General features: G+C 32.5%; 1 non-coding gene across 1 annotated transcript; it reads left to right on the plus strand.

Annotated features, from left to right (window-relative positions):
* The first annotated feature begins 18,688 nt into the window (after window positions 1–18,688).
* LOC131169723 (small nucleolar RNA R71) lies at window positions 18,689–18,796 on the plus strand. Its single transcript, XR_009140621.1, has one exon. It is a non-coding gene; the product is annotated as a small nucleolar RNA R71 (small nucleolar RNA).
* The last annotated feature ends 7,185 nt before the right edge of the window (window positions 18,797–25,981 follow it).

Here is a 25,981-nt window from a genome sequence, read left to right on the forward strand (position 1 = left end):
CTTATTAAACCTTTTATATATATATATATATATATATATATATATATATATATATATATATATATATATGTACACACACTACCTATTAAAATTCTAAATAAAATGATAAAAAAACATCATACCAGTGGCCAGAGCAGCTAGTCACGAGTTTCTGTGGGAAATCAAGTGTGGATGTTGCCTCAAAGTCTAAGCCCTGCGTGAGGGTAACTCGATGAATCATTCATCATCTTGAGGCCTTGAGGCCTCCAGAAACAAGCAAGCCTCCAATATTGGCCATGATATGCGATGGACAACGGTGAAGCATCAGCATATTCATCACCTTAAACTCCACACTGCTAGACATTATATATTACAGGATATGGAAGAAGTTTGATGGAATATCTAATAGAATGATCATGTCAAAAGCAAAAAAACAAGAAATGTGGCAACTCCTGACAATTCAAGTTCTTGAATATAAAAGACAACAGATGCAATACAATTCACAAATGTTTAACCTCATACAACGCATTGGAGGACTTGCAAAGGGCATTCACCTTGACGTTGAAAAAAATATATAAATATTTCTGTCTCATCCCGCAAAATATTTTCAGAGTATAACGGAGCCTGTTGGGTTTCTGACCATTAAACACTTTGGAAAAGATTTCCTTTTTACATGACTGGAAATTTGTTTAACATCTATTTGACAGATTGCTTCTCAAAGTATAAGTTCAATGAACTGAGCATATAGTTGATAATACATTACTCTTAATGAAGCTGTCAGTACGCGCGCGTATGATAAGCACTAATCAATTGCAAATTGAGTGGCCTTTTTGTCATAATCTCTACCTTATTAAACAATTTGCATTAGTTTATTGCAAATTGAGTGGCCTTTTTGTCATAATCTTTACCTTATTAAACAATTTGCATTAGTTTATTGCAAATTGAGTGGCTTTACGATTATTATAATTACTGTTGAAAATCTATTAAAGAAATTGACATGAAATAATTTTATATTTTAAGTGGAGAAAATATTATAATTACCGTTGAAAATCTATTAGAGAAATTGACGTGAAATCAGTCTATTTTCGTACAGACTTAATAAAAAAAAAAAATCTGAGCATGAATACTCGGGCTGGTTAATGGCTTAGCAAAATATTTGCCATCATATATTTATTTTATATTTCTAATATGTACTTTTATTTTATTTCTTTATTTTTTTAAATTATTTTTGTTAAATAATATTTTCTTTTATTTTTAAAATATTATAAAATCATTAGTAAAAAACTGTTAGATAAAAATTTTAATATATATATATATATATTATAATTATTTATGTACTAAAATTATTAAAACCATGTGCTTTAAATGACCAATTTTCTAATTATGATTATGATAGTATTTGATATAAATAAATTTCACTAAATTTTATGAAATTTATTAGTAAATATAAAATTTTAATATTTAGTTTAAATGAAAATTTATTTAAAATGATTAATAATTAATTTCATAAAATTTATTATAACTAAATCAAATTTCATCAAAATTTATAAAATTTACAAATAAATTTCAAATTTCAAATCATATATATTTCAATTAACAAAACTATACTCTTATTATTTATTATTTTATTTATTTTAAACACAAAATTTATTTCATTCGAAATAAATTTCACATTTAATATATAATATACTAAATAAAAAAATCCATTTACAAATAAAATGAATTCTATCATATATAATGGAACCAAACAAGTCTTTTTAACACTTAAATAATAAATAAATTTAAAACTATTTTTTTAATCGTGACAGTTATTGAATAAGTTGAGTTATTACATATAGAAGACTGTTGATGAGTAAATTACTTAAATTACTTTATATATAATAATTTAATAAATTACTTAAATTAATTTATATTAAAATAATTGATTTTATAAAATAAAATGCAAAATATTTTTATTTTAATATAATCTCAAATCACTAAATTTAATCCGTTTACCATTTCAAACACAACATAGCGTTTCAACTGTCCTGAATATTATGAGTGTCATGTAATCAATTTTAAAATATGACGTTTAATCCGTTTACTACGTCAAATATAATGTTTATCATTTCAAATATGGCTTATCATTTAACGGGGTTTTCGAGGGCCATCTATATGTGATTGAATTAGCTCTTAATTACTAAATATTAAAAATGGATTCGAAACCTTGGCTAAACTTTGAAAGCCAAAATGTGTCTTTAATTGTAAGCTTGGGCTACATGGATTTCACATCATAGTTATTAAACTCGGACTAAATTGAACGGTTAAACTAGTGAATTGGTAAACTGACTTTCAAATCAATTTGAATTTATAATTAAACTAAATAAAGAAGCGACCTGACATGATTCGGCGGACTCAACTATTGAATTAATAAGCTGATATAACCCGATTGATATGAGTGGTTCAATTATTTAATAAAACCTCTCTCTTTTTTTTTTTTTTAATTTTAGTATAAAAAATTAAATTTAAAATCTCATAAAAAAGTCTTTAAAATCAAAATTAATTGAATTAATTTGGTAGTTATGTGTTTTTATTTTAATATATTTATTTTTTATTATATACTTCATATTTCATAAATATTAAAAAAAACTATACATTTATAGAAATTTTGATGCATTATATTACTTGAATACTTTTATGTAAAATTTAAAAACACTATTAAAATTTATTAAATATAACTTAATAAATGTTAAAATTTTATTTTGAATAATTAAAATTTAATTAATTATATTTATTTATATTAATAAGTGTTATATTTAATTAATTTTAATTAATTTATATATTTAATTAATTTTTAATGATCCACCGGTTAAATCACTGACCCATTCACTCGATACCTTCGTCGGGTCAATCTCCAGGCCAGGTTTAATAACACTGTTTCATATATTTGTGTTTTGAATTCATAATATACTAAGTCAAGTAATAATGGTTTGCATAATTATTTTATTTTATTTTTATTTTTTTGGGTTTGCATAATTTGAATTTTATTTTTTTATCAACCTACTCATAATGGTTTGCATTATATAAAATATAATCGAAGTCCAAAGATCAATAAGGTTCACCGGTTGTTGTGAAGGTAAACAATGAAACTAAATGAAAATTAAATTATTTGTGCAGAAAATTATAATGTTCTTTACAAGTTATATTATTTTGGCTTAAATGTGTTTTTTAATTCAGGTAAGGAAAACAAATAATTTTGCTTATAGAGAGAGAAACTAGGTTTCAAAGCTCAAATTTTATTTTTTAATATTTTTTCTCAGATTTTCTAGATTATTTTGAACATCTTTAATTCTTGAGTTACTCTCAAGTAACTTATATATTAATTTTTACTAATTTTTAAGGTTGATTAGCATAATTTTAATTTTTTAGTTTTATTTAAAATTTTATTGAAATTTAATAAATTTTAAAATATAATCTTGGGTGTTTGATGTGGAGAAATATAGAAATAGGAATTTCTTTTTAATTGGTGATTTTTTTTTTTTTTAATCTTTCTTATTATTATTTGTGAAGAACTAGTTTACATGCAGCAAAAGGAAATGCGCAAGAATTGCAGTCTTGATAATTGAGAATTCACAAGTAGCAAAGTCACTCCGTTTAGCTGTAAGACATCCACCAACGCAGCATCCAAAGCTAAATGTAGTATTAAGAATGGATAATTAATATGTCAAATTAATTAAAAATTGATTAAATTTAAAAAATATCAAAGAACAATGCAATTTAGCATGTGATCTTTTGCATGATAGAAATAGTTAGTGACAGGAAAGTTGTCCCATATTAAAAAAGTTATGTTTGTACATTAAAAGAAATCAAAACGAACTATTTATTATCAACAGTTATTTCTATTCTAAAAGATATAAGTGAACATATATAATTATTTTAAGAGATATAAAGTAAACAGATCTAATTATTCTAATAGATGCAAAGTGAACTGTTATATTTGTTCGAAGAGGTGCAAAAGTTTTATAAATAATAGTTTCAACAAAAATCTATTAACTCTTTCTCTTCTATCTTTTCTCTTCATTTCTACTTACAATCAACATTGTTATTCTTTAATTCATTATTGGGAGAATTCTAGAATCGTTGTTTAAAATTTTGTTTTGACTTTATTATCCTAGAGGAATTTGCTCAAAATACCTGATAGCAACATGGTGGGGGGCATAATTCTCTTAAGGAGAGCGACTACACAATCGAAGCCTATTGTTATTATTGTTATTATTTTTCTAACAATCTTAAGGGAATTATTCAACAATGGAGGCTTCTGATACTGGTGTTTTTTATTTTGTTTTCAACAAGATTGTCAATCCTGATGTCTTCAAACTAAAGCGTTTTGATAGAATAAATTTCACTCACTGGAAGGACAAATTATTATTTTTGCTTACTAAATTAGGTATTGCATATTTGCTGAGTGATAATTTTCTCAAAATTCCTAAACCATCTAATAATAAGGCTGCAACAATCACAGCATCTCATAGGATATGTGAAGAAGATGAAGTTTGCTGCATAGGATTTATTATGAATTCTCTTTTTGACAGACTATATGATTTATTTCGGCCTATCAAAACTTCACAAGAAATTGGACAGGCCTTAGAGTGTAAGTATACTTCTAAAAAACAAGGTATAGACAGATTTCTATGAATTTTTTTTTTTCAAATGTCAGAAAATAAACCTGTTATGAATCAAGTAGATGAATTGCCTGTTTTAACATTTAGACTCAAAGATATGACAATAAAAGTGTCTGAACAACTTCAAGTGACTGCTGTGAATGCAAAATTACTGACTTGGAATGATTATAGAAAGATATGGGAGAAGTGAATATTATCTTAGGTATCAAAATTAAAAACAAAGTGGAGATTTTGCTTTGAGTCAATTTCATTATATTGATAAGATTCTTTCCGAGTATAATTATTTGAGTATTAAAGAAACTAATACTCCTTTTAATGTTTTTAACAAATTAGTTGAAAATTCAAGAAGATCTGTAAGTCAATCAGGCTATGCTAGTGCAATTGTTAGTTTGATGTATGCTATTCATTGTGCTAGGCCAGATATTGCCTTTGCTATTTGTAAACATTCAAGATATACTCATAATCCTATCACTGATCATTAGAGAGCTGTTGGAAAAGTTATCAGTTATCGTAAAAGGACAAAGTCTTTTGTCTTGTTTTACAATAAATTTCCTTCAATGCTTGAGGGTTATAGTGATGCTAGTTGGATACCAGTGTTAATGATAATAAGTCTACATCCAATTGGATATTTACTTTAGTGGATGAGCTGTCTCATGGGCTTATAAGAGACAGACATTTATTACTGATTCCATAATGGAATCTGAGTTTAATGCTTTAACAGTCGTAAGTAAATAAGCAGAATGACTAAATAATTTATCACTAGGTATAAAGTTGTGACCACAATTGATGTCGTCAATCTCTTTGCACTATGATAGTGAAGCTACTATATTTAGAGCATTTAGCAAGATTTATAATCACAAGTCTAGACATATTGCTTTAAGACATGATTATATTAGACAACTAATTTCTAATGTTATCATCACTATTGTCTATATTAGATCAAAGAACAATCTTGATAACCATTAAGCAAAGAGCTCCCAAGAGATATGATTAGCAGCACTACATGTGCGATAGGTCTAAAATTTTTCTGACTTGTCACTAGTAATTTCTTATTGCTTAGCAATTTTAAAGATTTAACAGATAATAACAAGTTATAATTTGTGACAGTTTGCAAGCGCTATAAATTAAGTAGTGCTTAAGAAAAAAGGGGGTGAGTGTTTATTACTCTTAATGAAGATACTGGGATTGGTCTAACACTGCACTTGTTGAAAGTTGAAAAAAACTAGAATATCAGCTGCTATAATATCGGCATGTATGCAAGCAGCTATGTGATTCTCACCTTTGTTCCTTTTTAAAGCATAATACCACTATACATACTATTAGCAGGGCGGAGCCAGCAAATTGAATAAGTAAGGTTAAAAAAATATACTTTATTTAATTTAAAAAATATATTATATATAATAATAAATTATCTACTAAGAAAAAGAAAATGTAAAAAATAATTTCATGAAATAATAAATTCTCGCTACAATCTCAAATTACAATTATCTTTGAAGATTTTTTATTTTCTAAAAGCATTGCTTGATCACTTCATAATTAACGCTATAAAAAATATCTTTCAATATATGTAATCAAATAATCATTTAATAACTCAACTTTTACTTGATTACGCAATTGAGTCTTTACATTCTTTATTGCAGAAAATGCTTTTTAACACTTATAGTTGTAATGAATAATATCATCACCAATTTCACAAGTTAATAAACTAATAGATACATGATGTGGCCCAACCGCAAGTGCACGGGTCGTACAAGTAATATAGAAAAGATATCGTTCCCACGAGGAGTTGTGTTAATGATTGAATTTTTGATATAAAAAGTTGACTAAATTGAACTATTTTTGAAATTAAAGCAATGAATTGATGGGTATTGGAGTATAAAATCTATATGTGCAAAATCAATAATCTATTCAACTATGTAATGATTTAACTAAATTTGCATCAAATTAAAATAAGAAAATTCAAATATGGCAATATTCAAAATGGCAAGTAATTAAATTCGATTAGAAATTAACAATGATAAAAAGGCGATTCCGGAGTTCGGGATTTCATATTCAAGCTTTTGGGATTTTAAATTGGTTATCCAATCTTGTGGAACTTACGGGTTTTAAAGAGATTAATTCTTAAATCCTTTGAATACCCTTTCGAGTGAGACAAAGAGTGCCTTAATTAATCTAATCCTACTTTCGTGGAGTTAGATTTAATTAAGACCCATTAGGTTCTTTAATTAATATGTGAATCCTCTTAATCCTTAACCTATTTCTAGGTCTAAGTTAATTAAGTCCAATTTCTTGATTATCTATCACAAGGCCTTCTCCTTTCGGTGCCTCAACCATGGATTAAGAACATCACTTAATGGGATCCTACACTAAGCATGTCATTAAGCACACAAGAAATGAATAAAACTCATTAAGACCACAAAATATGGATTACCCAATCAAAATCCACAAAATATCTCAAATATTACGTCCCTTACTCCAGAATCTAATTAAAACTACTCACTATCCATAATGTTTACAAGATATTCTGAGTTTATAAGAAAATAAAGCTTTAATCTAAGCTAAGAAACAAGAAATTAAACACTAGAAAGGTAGGAAAAATATAAGAAAAGAAAGAAATCTCCAAATCAGTTGGAAATGGAGTGGGAGATGATTATGACTCTTCAGCTGCTGCCTCCCCTATTCCTTTTCTTCCTGTACTTGCTTTCTTCTTTTTTCTAAAATGGGAAATGGGGCTATTTATAGCATTTTTCTGACATGGAGCCCTAAAATGGTGTGTTTTAGGAGGAATTTTCTGAGGGAATCTTCTGTCAGGTCATTAATGAAACCTTTGTGGGATCAGATAAGTGGGTGCATAAGTTATGCGATCCCTTATGCGATTTTAGCTATTTTGGTTCACTTATGCGAAACTGCATGACTTGGCGCATAGGTTATGCACATTTCCGTGAGATTGCATAAGGAATGCGTGAATCTGCATAAGCTATGCACTCTCCTAATGCACAATTCGGCAGGTGTTGGAACAGTGTTTCTTCCCCTCATGCGGATCTGCATAGCTTATGCGCAAGTTATGCGCAATTTTGTCAATGCATATTTCAACTTGAAAACTTGTTTTTGACATCTTTGGCTGTAAAGTAACTCCTCAATGGAAAAATTTCTTTTGATCCTTCAAAAACACCATTTTCCTACAAAACAAAGTAAAATTACAAATTAATCCAAAATTGACAATTATGAAAAACTAACTAAATAACTAATGAAATTAGCTAAAAGTGACTAATAATCAAATAAAATGGCTATGAAATTAAACCTAAATGATTATGCAAAATGTATGCATCAAATACCCCAAACTTAAGCTTTTGCTTGTCCTCAAGCAAACTTTAATATGTGATGCAAAATTTTTAGGGATCTAAGCTAAGAAACAAGAAATTAAACACTAGAAAGGTAGGAAAAATATAAGAAAAGAAAGAAATCTCCAAATCGTTTGGAAATGGAGTGGGAGATGATTATGACTCTTCATTCTTGCCTCCCTATTCCTTTTCTTCCTGTACTTGCTTTCTTCTTTTTTCTAAAATGGGAAATGGGGCTATTTATAGCATTTTTCTGACATGGAGCCCTAAAATGGTGTGTTTTAGGAGGAATTTTCTGAGGGAATCTTCTGTCAGGTCATTAATGAAACCTTTGTGGGACTGCATAAGTGGACTGCATAAGTTATAGTCCCTTATGCGATTTTCATTTTTTGGTTCACTTATGCGAAACTGCATGACTTGGCGCATAGGTTATGCACATTTCCGTGAGATTGCATAAGGAAGGCGTGAATCTGCATAAGTTATGCACTCTCCTTATGCACAATTCGGCAGGTGTTGGAATAGTGTTTCTTCCCCTCATGCGGATCTGCATAGCTTATTCGGCAAGTTATGCGCAATTTTGTCAATGCATATTTCAACTTGAAAACTTGTTTTTGACATCTTTGGCTGTAGAAGTAACTCCTCAATGGAAAAATTTCTTTTCAGTCCTTCAAAAACACCATTTTTCCTACAAAACAAAGTAAAAATTACAAATTAATCCAAAATTGACAATTATGAAAAACTAACTAAATAACTAATGAAATTAGCTAAAAGTGACTAATAATCAAATAAAATGGCTATGAAATTAGACCTAAATGATTATGCAAAATGTATGCATCAAATACCCCCAAACTTAAGCTTTTGCTTGTCCTCAAGCAAACTTTAAAATGTGATGCAAAATTTTTAGGGGTGCCTTATCCAAAGAGCTATGAAAATTACCTATTAAAGTAACTTAGCACACCTTCAGCCATACCAACAATCCATATACCCATCCTTCAAAATACAAAGAATCTAATGCTTATCCAAGCTTTCACCGCTTAGCCATCAAGTCAATTATCATTCAAAATTCCCACACCAACCAATCAAAAGAGAGAGTCATGCTCAAAAGGAACTCTAGGACAATAAATAGTCAAAGTGTCTCTATATAGAATGATGGAATTAAATGAATGAGTGGATAATTTTCCAATCCCATAGGCAAATTCCCTACTCCTATCTCCACTAATGTAGCAAATACTATCAAGAGATCAAAGGTCTTTTTAGGGATGTAATGGGGCCATGGGGTTCAAAATGAGGCTAAGAAGAAAGATGGATAAAAAGGATTCAAAGCATGAGAATATCTTCAATTTGACAACATAAGGTACACTTCTTATTTTATTATATTTTTTTCTTTTATATATATATATATATATATGGGGGAGAGAAATACACAATGGGGATTGTCAAGTGCTAGCATATTTTACAAAACACATAAAATGGAGGGACATTTTGATACTTTAAACTTGTATCTTACATTTTCTTTTGATGATTGTCCCTAAAAATGCCACCCCCAAACTCATTCCTTTTAATACTTTGGGTGGATTTCTTTCAAATTGAATGACAATAATGAAAAGTATATATACTAGCACTTTTATAAGATGACAAGCACTTCTTCTCCCTTTTATTGTATATATATATATATATATATATATATTTTTATAAAGTGTACCTAATATTCAATTATCCTCATGAAAAGGGTTGGAGTGTTTGGTTCATTGGCTAGGTAACAATAAGGATTTCAAGAAAAATTAGGGATAAAAAGGCTCAAAGGGGTTTGCAAGGGTCAATTTTAATTAGGAAAAGGGTCAAAGGGTTTAAAATGAGAAGGTTTAAATCAAAGAATGCCTAATCATCTCTCTTTTCAAGTACAAGCTGGTATTTCGCCTTGAAAGGTTTAGAAAATTTGTTCTAGAATTGGTGAGACATCATTTGACTACCTTATATCCAATAACTCCCTCTAAACACTCCAATCTCTAAAGGACTAGTTGGGTGGCTTTTTGGCTAAGAAGATATAGGCAAGGGATAGACATTTTAAAACCTTGCACCTCTTAGGAAACTTTCAATCCACAAACCCAACTAAAGGTAAGTCAAATCACTCTCATAGGTAACTTTTCAATACTCAAGGGATTTGGCAAAAGATTTTAATGCATGATGCATGATTCCTAAAAATGAGTAATGCACTAACTAAATGGAGGAAGTCTATTTGTCTATTTGTGTGCAATGTGTACAATTTCTAAGTGATGTATAATGTGTATGTAAATGTGTAATGTGTGTGTAAATGTGTTATGTATATGTATGTAAGGATGTATATGTAAAATATTTACAATATATGTAAATGGAATGGGATGAGATGCTCCTATACTCAAAATGTGAAAAATGAAGCAAAAATCAAAATGCACACCCCCAAACTCAAAATCAGACATTGTCCTCAATGTCTCAAGCAGTGTAGTATAAAAACTCAAAGGGAAGAACCAGGATTAGTGAAAATTAAGAGCAAAAAGAAAGAGTTACCTGGTATAGAGCAGATGAGAATTCAAGATATAAAGGGATGCATAAGAAGCTGCACAGGTTATGCAGAGTAAAGTGCTGTCCAGAACATGTGCATAAGTAGGGTGCATAAGCCGTGCGGTTCTGCATGAGTGGCAATAAGGGCTGCACAGGCTATGCAGGACATTTGCATAAGGGGATGACAGCCTGTGCAGTTCTGCATAAGTGGCATAAAGGGCTGCACAGGCTATGCAAAATATTTGCATAAGGGAATTCACAGCCTGTGCAGTATATTCAAAAGCTGCTGCATGATGATTAGCAAGGAAAAATGTGCAACCACCAGTAGAAGCATGCAAAAATATACAATGTATGGACAATTATGCACAAAAGGGCAGTAAAGGCAATGAAAATCAATGAAAAACTAATGTAATGGGCATCCAATAGAACTTTAAGAAAAACAGAATTCAAAACAAACTAATTCAAAACAAACAAACAGAATTCAAAATAAACTACAATTGTTTGAACATATCTACAAAGAAAAAGTCCTACAGGTTTGAACAAAAGTAAAACAGAAACTAATCTAGTTCTATTGTTTTGCCCTTGTCCATAGATGTTGCTAAGGGGCTGGTTGCATCTGGCTGCTGTCGAAATGATGGTGCTGGAGGAGGTGATGGAGGTGGAGGTGGCATTCCTAGAAAAACCATGAGTTGCTTCATCATCTCCTTTAGTTCTTTCTGCTTATCTCTGGTTTCCATGACAAAGTCAAATAGTTGATTATGACGATCCTTGAGGGTATCAAGACCAGTGTCAAGCTTCCTATCCACAAAGTATATATCATCACTAAGCCTTTCAAGATAAGTGAATAAGGCTTTAGTGTTGAATGCAGGAGGGGCTGTGGATGAAGAGGGTTCAGCTGCAGAAGGTGTGGGCTGTGCAGAAGGCTTTGGGGTGTCTGTGCGGTGAGAGGGTGGGGCGGAGTTCAACAGAATCTTTGTTGGGTGGTGGGACAGATGGTCTCTCTGGTTATGCAGTGGGTTCAGTTTCTGTTGCTGGTTGTGGAGTGTCAGAAGGTGGCAGGCTGAATCCTGTTTTGGATAGGTGTGTAGCATCAAAATATAAGGTGTCTACAAGTACTGGTATTGGATGCTCTTCAGGATTAAAACCAAAATGCTTGGCTATGACAGTTATGAGCCCACCCAAGACAATGTCACTTATAGATTTGGTGGCAATATGCAACACATGCTCACAAAAGAAATAACCAGGAGAAACCTTGACCTTGTGAAAAGCACACCATAACATGAATAATTCAGATTTCCCAACAGCACCAGAACTAGTCCCTCTGCCCAAGATAGTGCTGGCAATCAGCCTATGAATAAACCTAAGTGCAGGGTCTAGTATTTGAGAGGTTTTTGATCTGCCAGCAGAAAAAGTCTGAGGTTGGTTTGTGATAATTCTCCAAAATTGAGCAGCATTCCAAATACCTTTGTTTGCTACCTCTACCCCTGTATATGGCACTCTAAATAGCCCATCAATTGCAAAACCAAGAATGCTATGAAATTGATCCAATGATAATTCTTTATTTTGCCCCAAACATCTAAATTTCATAGTTGGCTTAAAATCTACATCATGCAATTTCAGGGTGGCAGAGAATGAGGAAATAAATTCCAAAACTAAAGCTGGATAAACAATTTCTTGTTTGTGCACAAATTCCATCCAACCCATACCATCAAGATAGGCAACCACATTGTCAAATAAACCAAGTGATTGGAGAGAGTCTGCAGAAATATACCTAGTGGGTTACACCCTCCTTTCCTTAAGTCTCTTAAAGGTTGCCTTGTGAGTTGTATCATGAAGGGGCCAAGGTAATTTTGGTACCTGGGATGCTACTGATGTTTGCTTTTTGCTGGAAGAGGGTGATTTGGCTTGTGTGGAGGCTGAAGTTTTTGGATTTTTGGGTGGAGGTTCTGACATTGGGGTGGTGGGTGGTTCTTTACGGTTTGAGAGAGGAGGTGCAGAAGCAATGGGTCGCGTAGATTTCGACCTAATTTTCCACTTGTAGGTGGTTGTGGAAGATGGTGGAGGTGTCTCTTGTGGAGGGGAATCAGGGTTGGGAGGCCGCATTGACAATGGCGAAACCTGGAGAGGGGAAGTTTGAGGAGAATGAGGAGGCGATTCCATGGGTTCCCGATGGTGAGGATGGAGGAGGTGAGGGAGGTAAGTGAAAAATGCAAGAAGAGATTAGGGTATATGCGACGAAAATAGGAGTGAAGAAGAAAGGGAGAGGAAGAGTTATGCCGGAATAAAGGTCGTGGGGGGGAAAAGGGAATGAACAGGGATATCGGGAATAGGAGTGCCGAAAACAAATTTTGATTTGAACAGGGCATGTGTTAAGGCTGCATAAGTGAAAAGTGAGTGTGCATAACTTATGCACTCTCTTATGCATGGTTCGTTGGGTGATAAAAAAAATGTGAAAAACTGATTATGCAAGAGTGTATAGCTTATGCACTAACTTATGCACGTTTCGGCCTGTTTTGGATTTCAGAGAAGTAGGTCATGCGGAAGTGCATAAGTCATGCACTCCCCTTATGCACCTCTCGGCAGGTTTTGGATTTTGGGGAGTGTGGTCATGCGGAAGTGCATAAGTCATGCACTCCCCTTATGCAAGTCTCGGCAAGTTTCGGTTCTTGGGGAGTGTGGTCATGCGGAAGTGCATAAGTCATGCACTCTGCTTATGCACCTCTCGGCAAGTTTTGGTTTTCAGAATTTGTAGTTATGCGGAAGTGCATAAGTTATGCACTCCCCTTATGCACCTCTCGGCAGGTTTCGGTTCTTGGGGAGTGTGGTCATGCGGAAGTGCATAAGTCATGCGCTCTGCTTATGCACCTCTCAGCAAGTTTTGAAATTCAGAGTTTGTGGTTATGCAGAAGTGCATAAGTCATGTGCCCTCCTTATGCAGATTTCGGCAGAGAGAGAAAATGCAGGATTTGAAGTCATGCAAAAGTGCATAAGTCATGCACACACTTATGCAAGTCTCGGCAGATATGAAATTTGACAAAAATGAGGCTATGCAGAGTTGCATAAGCTATGCACTCTCCTTATGCAGTTTTCAACAGTGATGAAAATGGCAAGAATTGTGGTTATGCAGGATTGCATAAGCTATGCAGTTGCTTATGCACAATTCAACAAGATTGAGATTACAATGGAAAATGATTTGCAAGTGTGAAAAATACCCTAGAATGAAGAAATATAATTCTATGAAGCATAAATCATGAGAAATTGTCATCAAAAAACACATCAATATATACAAAGTCCATCAAAATTGCATCACACAAGCTTGTAGAAGTAAATCCTGCATAAAAGGCCTTTGTGAACCATGCCATTTTGACTCAAATTCTGCAAATCAACATTTAGCACATTAAGACTCAATAAAATCTGCATAAAGTTGCATCTATCCACAAATGATGAAATGACTCCCCAAGTTATGCCAAGAAAATGCAGCATATCCACCTTGAATCCCACAACCCAAATAAGTTCAAAACTGCAAAAATGACTCACTTACCACCATATTAACATTATAAGCACAAATACTTAAAAGTTACACACCCAACCTCACCAAGAACATAAGTAATCTGCTGCAGACCCCTCCTTGCTGCAAAATGTCATTTTTTTTCTCTGCATAAACCAGATAGCAACCCTGCACAGGTTATGCAGTAAAAATCAATCAATTTTGGGAGAGTTGAAGGACAAAATTTTCAGGTTAAGAATCACTCCCCAGCAGTTCACCAACCTTCCTCCATTGAAATATATCTACAAGGGACAAGATTCAACAATGTCAAAAATTGAATTTGGGGAGATTCAAGATAAAAACAAAAGCAATGAAAATAAAAATAAATCAACAAAAAGGAAAATAAAAGAACTTAGGATGCCTCCCAAGAGGGCTAATTTATAGTCCTTAGCTGGACTTTTCATGTATTTCACTGAAAAGAGGTGAGGGATTGGAGAGCTTGTAACAGCTTGCTCCTTTTATTGGGTCTCCAGTTATGTAATGTTTCAATCTATGCCCATTGACCTTAAAATTCCCAGATTTTTCACTCCAAATTTCAATTGCTCCATAAGGGAAAACCTTAGAAACTCTATATGGACCAGTCCACCTTGATTTAAGTTTTCCAAGGAACAATTTCAATCTTGAGTTGAACAACAAAACTGAATCACCCTCTTTGAATTCCTTTTTCCTAAGATGCTTATCATGCCAAACTTTAGTTCTTTCTTTGTAAATACGGGCACTTTCATAAGCATCCATCCTCAATTCTTCAAGCTCATTAAGTTGCAATAACCTTTTCTTACCAGCTTGCTTAAGATCAAAATTCAAGGTCTGAATGGCCCAATACGCTCTATGTTCTAGCTCCACAGGTAAATGACAAGACTTACCATACACCAACCTAAAAGGAGTAGTTCCTATAGGGGTTTTGTAAGCAGTCCTATATGCCCATAGAGCATCATCTAGTTTGACAGACCAATCTTTCCGAGAATTGCTCACTATTTTCTCCAAGATATGTTTGAGCTCTCTGTTAGAAATTTCAACTTGTCCTGAAGTTTGAGGGTGGTATGGGGTAGCTATCTTGTGCACTACACCATACTTCCTCATTAAGCTCTCAAATTGCTTATTACAAAAATGGGAACCCCCATCACTAATTATAGCCCTCGGAGCTCCAAATCAGACTCAAGACAAATTTCTTCAAAAATTTCACTACCACTCTAGCATCATTAGTTGGAGTTGCAATAGCTTTCACCCACTTTGACACATAGTCAACCCCAACTAGGATGTATCTATTACCAAATGAAGGAGGGAATGGCCCCATAAAATCTATTGCCCAGACATCAAATAATTCCACTTCAAGAATATCATTTAGGGGCATTTGATCTCTTTTTGACAAATTTCCACTCCTTTGACATTTATCACATTCTAACACAAATTTCCTCACATCCTTAAAAAGATTTGGCCAAAAGAAACCAGCTTGCAAAATTTTACTAGTTGTTTTAGAGATTCCAAAATGTCCTCCATAATCAGAAGCATGGCAATGATGCATAACACTCTGTGTCTCCTCATCAGGAATACATCTCCTTATTAAACCATCACAACATCTCCTAAAGAGTAAAGGATCATCCCATCTATAAAATTTTGCCTCATGCAAAAACTTTTTCTTTTGTTGCCATGTCATACCTGGAGGTAAAAGTCCACAAGATAGATAATTCACCAGGTCTGCATACCAAGGTAATTTAGCAACAAGAGAGAAAAGTTGTTCATCCAAGAAAAACTCATCAATAGGGATTTCATCCATTTCTTCATCATCCAATTTCAACCTACTAAGATTATCAGCAATTACATTTTCAGCTCCCTTCTTATCTCTAATCTCCAAATCAAACTCTTGTAGCATCAGAATCCACCTAATGAGCCTAGGTTTGGCCTCCTTTTTACGGAGTAAATACCTGATGACTGCATGATCTGAAAATATAACCACCTTTGAGTCAACAATGTAAGGTCTGAACTTTTCCAATGCAAAGACAATTGCTAAAAATTCCTTTTCAGTTGTTGCATAATTTGTTTGAGCCTCATCCAGTGTTCTACTAGCATAATAAATAGCATAAGCCTTTTTGTCCTTTCTTTGACCAAGAACAGCTCCAATTGCATAGTTGCTAGCATCACATATAATTTCAAAAGGTAGGCTCCAATCGGGTGGTTGCATGATTAGTGCAGTGATAAGAGCTTGCTTCAACCTGTAAAAGGCATCCAAACACTCTTGGTCAAATACAAATGGTGTGTCATGACTTAACAAATTAGACAAAGGTTTGGCTATTTTAGAAAAATCCTTGATAAAGTGTCTGTAAAACCCGGCATGTCCTAGGAAACTTCGAATTCCCTTGACATTGGTAGGAGGAGCCATCTTCTCTATCACTTCAACCTTGGCTTTATCAACCTCTATTCCTCTGTTAGACACCAAATGTCCAAGCACTATCCCTTCCTGAACCATGAAATGACACTTTTCCCAGTTTAACACAAGGTCAGTATCTGCACATCGCTGTAAAACTTTAGAAAGATTAGCCAAGCATATGTCAAATGAAGATCCATAAACAGAAAAATCATCCATAAAAACCTCCATTATGTCTTCAATGAAATCTGAGAAGATTGCCATCATGCATCTTTGAAAAGTGGCTGGTGCATTACACAACCCAAATGGCATCCTCCTGAGCTGAGAAGGAAGTTGCTTAAGTTCTACCTTAGGTGCATCTTCTTCCTTGAATGATGGTTGCTTAGATTTGACTTTTTCCTTTTGTGTGAGTTGAAAAACTGGAGCAGAAATGAATGGTGGACTTCCCTCTAAATGTTGAGCATATGCAGCCACATGAGGGTTGTCATAGTCTATGCTTCCTCCGTGAACCAAACAATTTTCAAGTGGATCTTCTGGATATTTCTTTCTGAAGTGTTCTTCAACCAGCTCATCAATGATATCAATTCTCAAACAAGTATCAGCTTCAGAATGATGCTTCTTCATAGTGTTATTAATATTGAAAACCAATTGATCCTCACCAACTCTAAGAGTCAATTTTTCTCCCTTAACATCAATCAATGCTCCTGCTGTAGCTAGAAAGGGTCTTCCCAAGATAATTGGAATATTAGAATCCTCTTCCATGTCTAAGATGACAAAGTCAACAGGTATGTAGAACTTCCCAACCTTCAGAGGCACATTCTCCAAAATCCCTTCAGGATACTTAATTGATCTGTCAGCTAACTGAAGAGAAATGTGGGTTGGCTTAAGATCTCCCATATTGAGCTTCTCATAAATTGAGAGGGGCATAAGGCTAACACTAGCCCCTAAATCACATAAAGCTTTTGTAGAACATGATTCCCCAATGTGGCATGGAATTGAAAAACTCCCTGGGTCCTTGAGCTTTGGAGGAAGTTTCCTTTGGAGGATAGCACTACATTCTTCTGTCAAAGCTACAGTTTCATGATCTTCAAGTTTCCTCTTATTTGAGAGAATTTCTTTTAGGAATTTTGCATAAGAGGGCATTTGTGAAAGAGCATCAATAAAAGGCACATTTATGTATAGCTTCTTCAAAACCTCTAAGAACTTCCCAAATTGCCTATCAAGCTTGGCTTTTTGAAATCTTTGTGGAAAGGGAAGTTGTGGCTTGTAGGGCTCTGGAGGTATATACTTCTCTTCCTTCTCTTCAATTTTCTCTTTACATTTTTCTGCACTCTCTTGTTTTTCACTCTCATCAGTTTCTTTCTCATTTTCTCTCTTCTCACTATTTTCACTCTTTTCATCACTTACAACTTTCCCACTTCTTAAAGTAATAGCTTAACATTGCTCTCTTGGGTTTTCCGGCTGACTTGGAAGTTTTCCAAAAGACTTGGTACCTGAGGAAGACGCTTGTTGTGCAATCTGATTTTCCAGCATTCTGTTATGTGTTTGCATCTGTTCTAGCCTTGCTTTCATCTCTCTCATCTCCTCATGATGCTTAGTTTGGTTGGCAAGAATTTGTTGCAATAAAGCTTCTGTGGTGGAACTTTGTTCTTGCTGTTTTGGTGGAGGATTCATATTTTTCTGCTGAAAATTAGGCAATGGTTGCCTATTTTGCTGATATGGAATTCCTTGTTGCTGTTGTGGTTGAAAATTCTGATTTTGGACTTGATTTTGCTGATTTCCCCATGAAAAGTTGGGATGATTCCTCCAAGTTGGATTATAAGTTTGAGAGTAAGGATTCCCCATTTGTTTGTTTCCATAATTACCAACATATGCAGCTTGCTCTCCATAGTTTACTCCACAGCTGGTAGTTCCTTCTGCATAAGCAACTTGTTGTGAACTTCCAGCTGATGATGATGAACTAACCAACATGCTTAAATCTTCCATCTTCTTAGCCAAAACATTTGTAAGTGCATCGAACTTGGCATTAATCATATTGAATGGATCAAGGTCATACATTCCAGCAGCTTGCCTTTTTTGAGTTGGAGCTGGTCCTCTTGGACTACTCCAAAGATGACTATTCTTTGCAATTTTCTCCAATATCTCATAAGCTTCATCTTCATGCTTCATAATAAATTCTCCTCCTGTTTGAGCATCAATAATCCCTCTAATTGCAGGAGTGACATTGGTGTAAAAATTCTGGTTTATCATCCATTTCGGAATGGCATGATGTGGGCATTGTCTCTCTAATTCTTTCCATCTCATCCATGACTCATAAAGAGTTTCATCTTCTCTTGGTCTGAAAGCCGTCATTTGATTCCTCAACTCTTGAGTTATTCTAGGTGGAAAATATTGTGCAAGAAATGCATCAGTGAGTTGCTCCCAATTTGTAATGGAGTTGTGAGGTAAAGAGTCAAGCCAATCCAATGCTCTATCTTTCAAAGAGAATGGGAATAGCTTCAATCTTGCTGTATCATCAGACACTCCAGGTTGTTTTTGCATATCACAAATCATAGCAAACTTCTTCAGATGTGTGTGTGGATTTTCAGAAGGATGTCCCCCAAATTGAGAATTTTGAATCATTTGAAGAACTCCAAAATCCATCTTGTAACTATTTGCATCAATCCTTAGTCTTGCTATGCTCTCTCTCAAGTCATCAAAATGAGGAAAAGCATGATCCATCATACTTCCCCTAGGCACATTAGCATTAACAACCTCTTCACCTTGGGCTTCATTTTCATTGTTTCGATCATTTCCAGCATTACCAACACCAATTCTAATTCTTTCATCAGCCATGTCTGCTTCTAATTCAGTTTCTCTCAATGCTTCTTTTCTTCTTCTGGTTTCTTTCTTGTTGGCTTTACAAAATTTCTCAATTTCGGGATTAAACAATAAGGATGTGTCACTTGTGCTTCTAGCTCTTCTCATAAAAGATTAAAATACCTGAAAAAGAACAAACAAACACAAAATGAAAAGATAACAAAGATAAAACTATAAACAACTAAAATAGTCAAGAATTCAATCTTAAACAAATAACTCCCCGGCAATGGCGCCAAAAACTTGATGTGGCCCAACCGCAAGTACACGGGTCGTACAAGTAATATAGAAAAGATATCATTCCCACGAGGAGTTGTGTTAATGATTGAATTTTTGATATAAAAAGTTGACTAAATTGAACTATTTTTGAAATTAAAGCAATGAATTGATGGGTATTGGAGTATAAAATCTATATGTGCAAAATCAATAATCTATTCAACTATGTAATGATTTAACTAAATTTGTATCAAATTAAAATAAGAAAATTCAAATATGGCAATATTCAAAATGGCAAGTAATTAAATTCGATTAGAAATTAACAATGATAAAAAGGCGATTCCGGAGTTCGGGATTTCATATTCAAGCTATTTTGGGATTTTAAATTGGTTATCCAATCTTGTGGAACTTACGGGTTTTAAAGAGATTAATTCTTAAATCCTTTGAATACCCTTTCGAGTGAGACAAAGAGTGCCTTAATTAATCTAATCCTACTTTCGTGGAGTTAGAGTTAATTAAGACCCATTAGGTTCTTTAATTAATCTGTGAATCCTCTTAATCCTTAACCTATTTCTAGGTCTAAGTTAATTAAGTCCAATTTCTTGATTATCTATCATAAGGCCTTCTCCTTTCGGTGCCTCAACCATGGATTAAGAACATCACTTAATGGGATCCTACACTAAGCATGTCATTAAGCACACAAGAAATGAATAAAACTCATTAAGACCACAAAATATGGATTACCCAATCAAAATCCACAAAATATCTCAAATATTACGTCCCTTACTCCAGAATCTAATTAAAACTACTCACTATCCATAATGTTTACGAGATATTCTGAGTTTATAAGGAAATAAAGCTTTAATTTAAGCTAAGAAACAAGAAATTAAACACTAGAAAGGTAGGAAAAATATAAGAAAAGAAAGAAATCTCCAAATCTGGTTGGAAATGGAGTGGGAGATGATTATGACTCTTCAGCTGCTGCCTCCCCTATTCCTTTTCTTCCTGTACTTGCTTTCTTCTTTTTTCTAAAATGGGAAATGGGGCTATTTATAGCATTTTTCTGACATGGAGCCCTAAAATGGTGTGTTTTAGGAGGAATTTTCTGAGGGAATCTTCTGCCAGCTCATTAATGAAACCTTTGTGGGACTGCATAAGTGGACTGCATAAGTTATGCAGTCCCTTATGCAGTTTTCGGCTGTTTCTGGTTCACTTATGCAAAACTGCATGACTTGGCGCATAGGTTATGCACATTTCCGTGAGATTGCATAAGGGAGGCGTGAATCTGCATAAGCTATGCACTCTCCTTATGCACAATTCGGCAGGTGTTGGAACAGTGTTTCTTCTCCTCATGCGGATCTGCATAGCTTATGCGGCAAGTTATGCGCAATTTTGTCAATGCATATTTCAACTTGAAAACTTGTTTTTGACATCTTTGGCTGTAGAAGTAACTCTTCAATGGCAAAATCTCTTTTCAGTCCTTCAAAAACACCATTTTTCCTACAAAACAAAGTAAAAATTACAAATTAATCCAAAATTGACAATTATGAAAAACTAACTAAATAACTAATGAAATTAGCTAAAAGTGACTAATAATCAAATAAAATGGCTATGAAATTAAACCTAAATGATTATGCAAAATGTATGCATCAATACACTAGATTTTTCATATATAACATGTTAATTATGAAAATGATAAGTATAATAATTATTAATTTAACTGTTAATTATTATATAATAATTATAATAATTGTTAAAACAATAAGTCTAAATTTATTAAATATAATAATATTTTAATATTTTAAAAATTATTTTAGTGAGATCACTCAATATGAAGTTCGACCCTCGACTATCGGTAACCTTTGCCAGCAATCGTATTATCGGTATTCCCCTGGGAAATATTTCGCAAACCATACAAAAATGAATAATTACATTTTTATTTGACACCGTTTTAGCAAAAGGCTCTAATATGCGGATAAGCACCCAATACAGTTTAGGGTTTCTGCGTTTAATCTTGAGCATTTTCTTGGGTGCATTTAGTTGAGACTATTTGTATTAAATCTTCATTTTTAATGGGTCTCATGCCTTATTCAATCAATGAATCATATATCTATCTATCGATTAAGAAAAAATTGTGATAAACAAATTATAAGACAAGAAGCAAAAAAAAATTGTGATAAACAAATTATAAACCCCATATACAAAAGAATCCAAAGAAAGTGCAAAATCACATGCCGTAACACACCACTGAAGATCTGGACCAACAATTTCTCCTACTGTAGAGATTTTTTTCTTCAAATATTTCTAAACATAATAGTTTTTTTAATTCTTAACCAAATTATACTTAAAAGATGAATTGGGTATGGAAATCTTATTTATTTGTTTTTTTTTTTAAATAAAAAAGTAGATCACCTTAGCCAAAAGTATTTATATAAGTACTTCAGCAATGGGAATAACAAGTAATGGGAACTGGTCTTCTAATTTTCCAATTGTATTGCTAGTGTTTTATCAAGTTCATTCAAGCCTATTTCTAGCACTCGAATTTATTTAATTGATTTTTCTTTCCTTGAAAATCTATTATAGCCTATATTGAAAGTCAATATTGCTGGGTAGACTCACAGAAAAGGATGATCAATTTCATTCCATGATAATATAATTAATTACCGTAAATCATGAAGATAATAAGAAAAAGGGTAGAAGAAGAACATAAATTTAAATAGAAGAAATAATTCATTTCATTACATTCTATTCGAAAGTATTACATGAACCACTTTCAAAAGAAAAGAAAACTTATTTGCCATTTTCAACGACCACACAAACAGCTATAAAATATGATATTTTGTGTTGTGTTCGTGGGTTGCTTAATTCATATAGATGCATCTTTATTTGTAAGCGACATCTTGGCTCTTAAAATTCTCATCTTTGTTGATTTCTTCTTCATTTATAACATCATTTAATTGTCATTCAAGCGTTGATGCTTTCGAGATTCTTGATATCCCTTCATTTCATTATTTAGGCTCTGTTTGGATGGGGTGAGGGAATGGTAATTAATGGAAGGATAAGGAAGGGGAAGGGTGAAGAGGGTTACAATAAAAAAAATCTCAGAAAGAGGTGAATTAATGGAAATGTAAGGAAATGAAATGTATATTCTTCATGTTTGGAAAGAGGTGAAAGAAGGATAAATAATTATTAGAAATATAAAAATACCCTTTTTTATTAGATAATTTATTAAATGGTAAACTCATTATGATAAATCTTAAATTTATAAATAATAATGGTCCATTATAAATAAATCGTAAAATTAATAGATCAAAACAATAATGTGCAAATCTAACAAAGATTAAATAAAAAATGAATTATTTAGAAAAAAAATGATAATTGAAGTATAATAATTGAAGCAAACTATTGAAATAATAAATAAAAAAAATGATAATTGAAGTATAATAATTGCAGTAAACTATTTAAAAACAAATGATTAAAAGCAGAGAAACTATGTATGACCACTTGAGAGAGAAGACATTTATTTATAGTGGTACGCTAGGTTTATTTTTAATGGGTATAATTGGATTTTTAATAAAAAATTAAGGATAGAATAGAAAAATAAAAAATAAAGTAATTTTCAGCTCTCACCTCCCCCTGCTTACACTCCAATTTGGGGTGTAAGAAAAATTGGGGTTTGAGGGATAAGGGAGGGTAAGCCTTACCTTTACTTACACTTATCCTTTACTAACTCACCTCTTCCCAAGCAGGGGTATAATAGTTATTTACCCCTCCTTACCCTTATTTACCCTTTCCTCACCTCCACCCAAACAGAGCATTAGGTGACTGAAATTCATGCAACAACTCATGCAAATTATTAGGTGCACTCGGTGTATGTGCACCTTCACTAATAAAATGATGGGTCTCATCTTTCTATTTTTATTGTATAACTGTTTTTATGTGAGTATACGGTACACTATTTTTTAGTGCACCGAATGTACTCTATAATTTGCCCTTGACTAGGTGTACAAAATTTGTGTACAAAAATGTATAAATGGACATAATTCAGTAAATTCCAAATACTTTTTGGATGTGCAATGTCTATTTAGCCCTTGATAAAACTTTCAGATTTGAATTTTAAATTTTGCAATTTCTCTTTCTTTTATTATTGATTATCCAATCAAATGCCATCAACAACTCTTTAACCAATCATTTTCCATCAATTATTCAACCAATCAAAGACATCTGACCATTTCTTTAACCTATCAGAGTCCACCATTACTCTAACTAATAATGACTCATCTCAACCTCTAACAAAATAACCCTTATCCAGTAAGAGACTCCATAACCCATCTCAAGCATCTTCTTCATGTATCCATTTCCCTTCTTTTTTTTTTTTTTACAAGATGGAAGAAAAAAAAAAGTTGTCTCTAAAATTGATCTAAATAAACTCAAAAATTCAAAAATCAAAATTGAACTGAGCCAAATGTCTACAAAAATAGAGCCGAATTTCCAAATTAAATCGGTTCAGCTGATTAATTCGATCTGAACCGAATAATGCTCATCATTATCTAAGTGATTAATTAATTATGATGTAATTGATCATAGTTACTTTATTTATATTCTAGTTAACTATTTTCTACTTGATCAATTGATAAAATACCCAATAGTACTTGATTATAATTTAATTAATTATGATTATTTGATTTATGATCTAATTGACTATGATCTAACTGACTAATTGATAAAACACTCGATAGTACTTGATTATAATATAATTGACTATATTTACTTAATTTATGATCTAATTTACTAATTGATAAAATACTCGATAATACTTGATTAATTAATTTAATTTAATCAATAAGCCTACCATCCCTTTAACCTATTAATCTAACCAATAATGACCTGTCTCAACCTTTAACTCCATAACCCTTCACAAGCAAATAATTTGGTTCAATCGGTTATTTCGGTATGAACCGAATAATACTCACTCCTATCTTATAGATTAACTAATAAAATTAATTATGATGTAATTGATCTTATTAGTTTGAATGGAGTGGCACTGTTCCAAAGTAATCACTTTAAATATCTAGGCTCAATCCTTCAAGTAGATGGGGGATGTGAGGAGGATGTTAGTCATAGGATTAAAGCCGGATGGTTGAAGTGGAGACGTGCCACGAGAGTTTTATGTGATCGTAAGATTCCCAATAAATTAAAAGGAAAATTTTACCGTACAGCCATACGACCGGCTATGCTATATGGTAGTGAGTGTTGGGCACTGAAAGAGTCGTATGCATCTAAGATAAGAGTTGCAGAGATGAGAATGTTAAGGTGAATGAGTGGCCATACTAGACTAGATAAAGTCCGTAATGAAAGTATTAGAGAAAAGGTAGGAGTGGTGCCAATTGAAGATAAGTTGAGAGAAGGGAAATTGAGGTGGTTTGGTCATGTGAAGCGTAGACATACGGAGGCTCCAGTTAGACAAGTAGAGCACATTAGGATAGAGGATAGAAAGAAAAAAAGGGGTAGACCTAAATTGACTTGGAGGAGAGGAGTACAGCATGACTTAGAAGCATTACACATTTCTGAGGATTTAACCCAAAATCGTTCAGAGTGGAAAAAGCGAATCCATATAGCCGACCCCAAATTTTTGGGATAAAGGCTTAGTTGAGTTGAGTTGAGTTGAGTTGTAATTGATCTTATTTACTTGATTTATGATATAATTGATTATGATATACTTAATTAATTGATAAAATACATCATAATACTTGATTATGATATAATTAATTATAATTACTTGATTATGATCTACTTGATTAATTAAAAAAAAAATACTCGATTGTACTTGATTATGATGTAATTGATTATAGCTACTTGATTTATGATTTACTTGATTTATGATATAATTGATTATGATATACTTAATTAATTGATAAAATACATCATAATACTTGATTATGATATAATTAATTATAATTACTTGATTATGATCTACTTGATTAATTAAAAAAAAATACTCGATTGTACTTGATTATGATGTAATTGATTATAGCTACTTGATTTATGATTTACTTGATTAATTGATAAAATATCCTATTGCACTTGATTAAAATCTAATTGATCATAGTTACTTGATTTATGATCTAATTGATTATGATGTACTTGATTAATTTATAAAATACACTATTATACTTGATTATAACGTAATTAATTATAGTTACTTGATTTATTATCTAATTAATTATTATTTACTTGATTAATTGATAAAATACCTGACTGTAATTGCTTATGATGTAATTAATCATAGTTACTTGATTTATGACCTAATTGATTATGATATACTTGATTAATTTATAAAATACCTTATTGTACTTGATTTTGATCTAATTGATTATAGTTACTTGATTTATGATATAATTGATTATGATCAACTTGATTAATTTATAAAATATCCTATTGTACTTGATTATGATTTAATTAATCATAATTACTTGATTTA

This window comes from Hevea brasiliensis, chromosome 1 (assembly GCF_030052815.1).
Source record: "Hevea brasiliensis isolate MT/VB/25A 57/8 chromosome 1, ASM3005281v1, whole genome shotgun sequence".
NCBI classification, from domain to species: domain Eukaryota; kingdom Viridiplantae; phylum Streptophyta; class Magnoliopsida; order Malpighiales; family Euphorbiaceae; genus Hevea; species Hevea brasiliensis.